The sequence below is a fragment of the Triticum urartu genome, chromosome 2 (genome assembly GCF_003073215.2).
Source record: "Triticum urartu cultivar G1812 chromosome 2, Tu2.1, whole genome shotgun sequence".
Taxonomy (NCBI): Eukaryota; Viridiplantae; Streptophyta; class Magnoliopsida; order Poales; family Poaceae; genus Triticum; species Triticum urartu.
The window spans coordinates 131,129,705-131,132,788 of NC_053023.1; the positions used below are offsets into that span (position 1 = coordinate 131,129,705).

The 3,084-nt window shown below is 41.2% G+C and overlaps 1 long non-coding RNA gene across 1 annotated transcript; it reads right to left on the bottom strand.

The window, feature by feature from the left end:
• Positions 1-296: 296 nt before the first annotated feature.
• On the bottom strand, positions 297-917 carry LOC125541264. Its single transcript, XR_007297476.1, has 2 exons — positions 587-917; positions 297-502 (listed from the first exon to the last, which is right to left on the bottom strand). It is a non-coding gene; the product is annotated as an uncharacterized LOC125541264 (long non-coding RNA).
• Positions 918-3,084: the final 2,167 nt, after the last annotated feature.

The window sequence follows — 3,084 nt, forward strand, 5'->3', positions numbered from 1 at the left end:
CTAGTAAGCGTGCACGTGCAACGCACGTCCTGCCAATTCAATCCATTTTTCAAATTCCACCTCTATTTAATTTGTATCCTTTTCTATAGCTTTTGTTTGTCTACACCTTTTTTTAATTCAAACAACTAAAGAAACTAAAACTGGAAATACAATATGTGCTATTCCCAAAGAAATAAAATGGGAATGTGATATAGGTAATGAATAGGGAGTATCTAGGATGATAAGTACAACATTTGTCGAAATATCCCGAGGACAATAACCTAATTATTTGAAATGTATTGTTTGACAGAGACACAAAAATGAAGAGTTTATTTGAACAGTGCGCAAAAATGCTCTTCAGATGTATTTTATCAAACAAGGAGTCCGAGTTTGCCAAAATAAAAATTCAGAGCGGTTTGGAAGTATTCTCATCACTTCTCTTTCTCCGCCTCAGAAGCATTCTTCATCCGGGCTCCCAAACGCTTCATCCCTCAGAGCTTTGTCTATATAAAGAGTCAAGGTACTAAACATGCATGGCATATATGTCCAGTCAGTAATAAAATTAGTTTCTAGCATAATGTCAGAGGATTTAAAGCTGGGACATTACCGTCTTATGCAAACCTTGTGGAGACCTTTGTATATTTAATGCATACTTCTGCTTTCATTATTGGGCTGATGAAGTGAAAGTTGTGAGATAAAATATTCTAAATCTCATGTAGCTTCTTTAGCAACTATAACCTTCGAGGTGGACAATCTACATCTTTGCTTCTCAGGAGAGGCTCCTAGTTGATTTGCTGCTATACAAGGATGCTAATCTGAAACAATTATGCAGCACATGGTAAGTGCTAAGTCGACAATTGGTACTGAATCTACCAGGCTCCGAAGGATCCAATTATGTGATTTTACATGTGCATCTTAGCTATCAAAGGAAAAGAAGAAAATGGTGAAAGCAAAAAAATGCAAGCTTATATAAACTTCACAAAACCGGGTATGTGTAAGTGCATCTAGTGCCACCCCTAGTTGGTTTTGGAGTATTGACGACAAACCTAGTTGAGGGACTAATGTGTTTGTGAGAATTGCAGGATAACACAGGTATAAGTCCCTCATGGATTCGATTTTCCTACCAGAGATGACCCCTAAAAATGTATGAAGACATTGAAGTCAAAGGTGGTAAGTGAAGACATTCACCTTGAAGACTATGACAAGAGAAGACATCGCATGAAGACTATGGAGCGCGAAGACTTAGATCTTTCGTAGTTCTTTTTCTTCTTTGTTGAGTCATAGGAACGATCGTACTGTTAAGTGGGGTCCAAGAAAACCAGTCAGAATGACTGAAGTGATGCTTAACCAAAATCCTATGTCTTCGAGTGAAGACTATGAGAGCGAATCTTGTTCAGAGTTGGACAAGTCAGCTTTGCTTGTAGCCCAAGTAAAGTTGCCGTGTGTGTTTGAAATCTGACCGTTGGAACACGTGTCAGTTCCTTAGTGACCCAGGGTCATTTCGGAAAAATCAGGTCAGGTTGCCTAGTGGCTATGAATAGCCCACCCTCTACAACCATAAATGGTTAGCTGCTCAGAGTTAAAGTACGGCTTTTGTCGATTGAGAGCAACCCACCTCGAAGCCTTTGAGAGAGAATTCCTTGAGAGGATAAATCCCTAACCACCCAGAGCCAAAGAGTGTTAGGCATCACTTAAGTCTTCTTGTCTGTGTGATCTGAAGACTTATTACACTTGAGGACTGTGAATCCTCCAGCCGGTTAGGCGTCGCGTTCTGAGCATCCAAGAGTCATTGTGGATCGCAAGTGAACAAAATCTGTGAAGGTTTGGAAGTTTACCTTGAAGACTTACCAGAGTGATTGGGCGAGGTCTGTGTGACCTTAGCTCAAGGGGAATACAGAAAGGACTAAGTGTTCTGAGCTGTGTGCTCAGGACTAAGTGTCTGGGACTGAGTGTCCTCAAGTTTAAATACCTATCCGCCCTAACCAGACGTACAACTGTCACAGCAGTTGGAACTGGTCTACCAAACTTTTGTCTTTGTCACGCACACTGGTTCTATCCTTCTCATCTCTTTATTTATAGTTGGCTCTTGTAAAGTCAGTGCCTATTTGCTTTGTCTATTTGTCTTCACTGTGTACCTGATCCTTACTGCCTAGCTACTATTAGTCAGTGTGGTTTCACTTCATTGAATGCTTGACTATTGTCTGTCTAGTGTAGTCTATCTTCCGCTGCATGGAAATAGGTTCATTTCTATCATTTGTCTTTGAAACTTCCATGTTTTGAAGAATTTCATAAAAATCTCCTATTCACCCCCCTCTAGTCGATATAACACACTTTCAATTGGTATCAGAGCAAGGTACTCCCTTATTCTGTGTGATTTTGGTTTAACCGCCTGGAGTTTCAGTTATGTCGACCACAGGTATGAAGACTGTGTCATGCCCCATCTTTGACGGTCACGAGTATCCCAAGTGGAAGGCCATGATGAAGAAGTGCCTCATGGCAACAAACAGCGAGCTGGGGACCGTCACTGAGATTGGTCTGACCGATCTGTGCAAAATGGCGGAAGCTGATGACATTCGCATGTACACTCTTCTCAACCTCACGGCGAAGGACGTCATCTGCTCCTGTCTATCTCAAAATCAGTTTAGGAATGTCATGCATCTCGATCATGCAAAGCTCATCTGGGACCGTCTCTCGGAGGTCTATGAGGGTCATCGAACTCGTCATGATCCTCGGTTCGAGGACTTTAAGGAGTCACTCAAAGCGATGACTTTCGAACCAGAATCATCATCTTCTACATCATGCCTTATCGCAAATGATGCTAAGGTAATTGAATGCTATCTATCTGAATCCAGTGATGATGAATCTGGTGATGAATTTGGACCCAGCTATGCAAAACTTGCTTCCCTTGTCACTAAACAACAGAAAGCTATGGAACATATTCAAAAACTGTTAGACAAAAGCGATGACTTGTTGGACGCTGAAATGACTCGATCTCAGTCCTTAATTGAAGACATAAAAAATCTTCATATTAAGTATGAGGAGCTTGAAAGTCATCATGAAACGCTCTCAACAACTCATGAAGAACTCGAGAAATTGAGAGCGGCT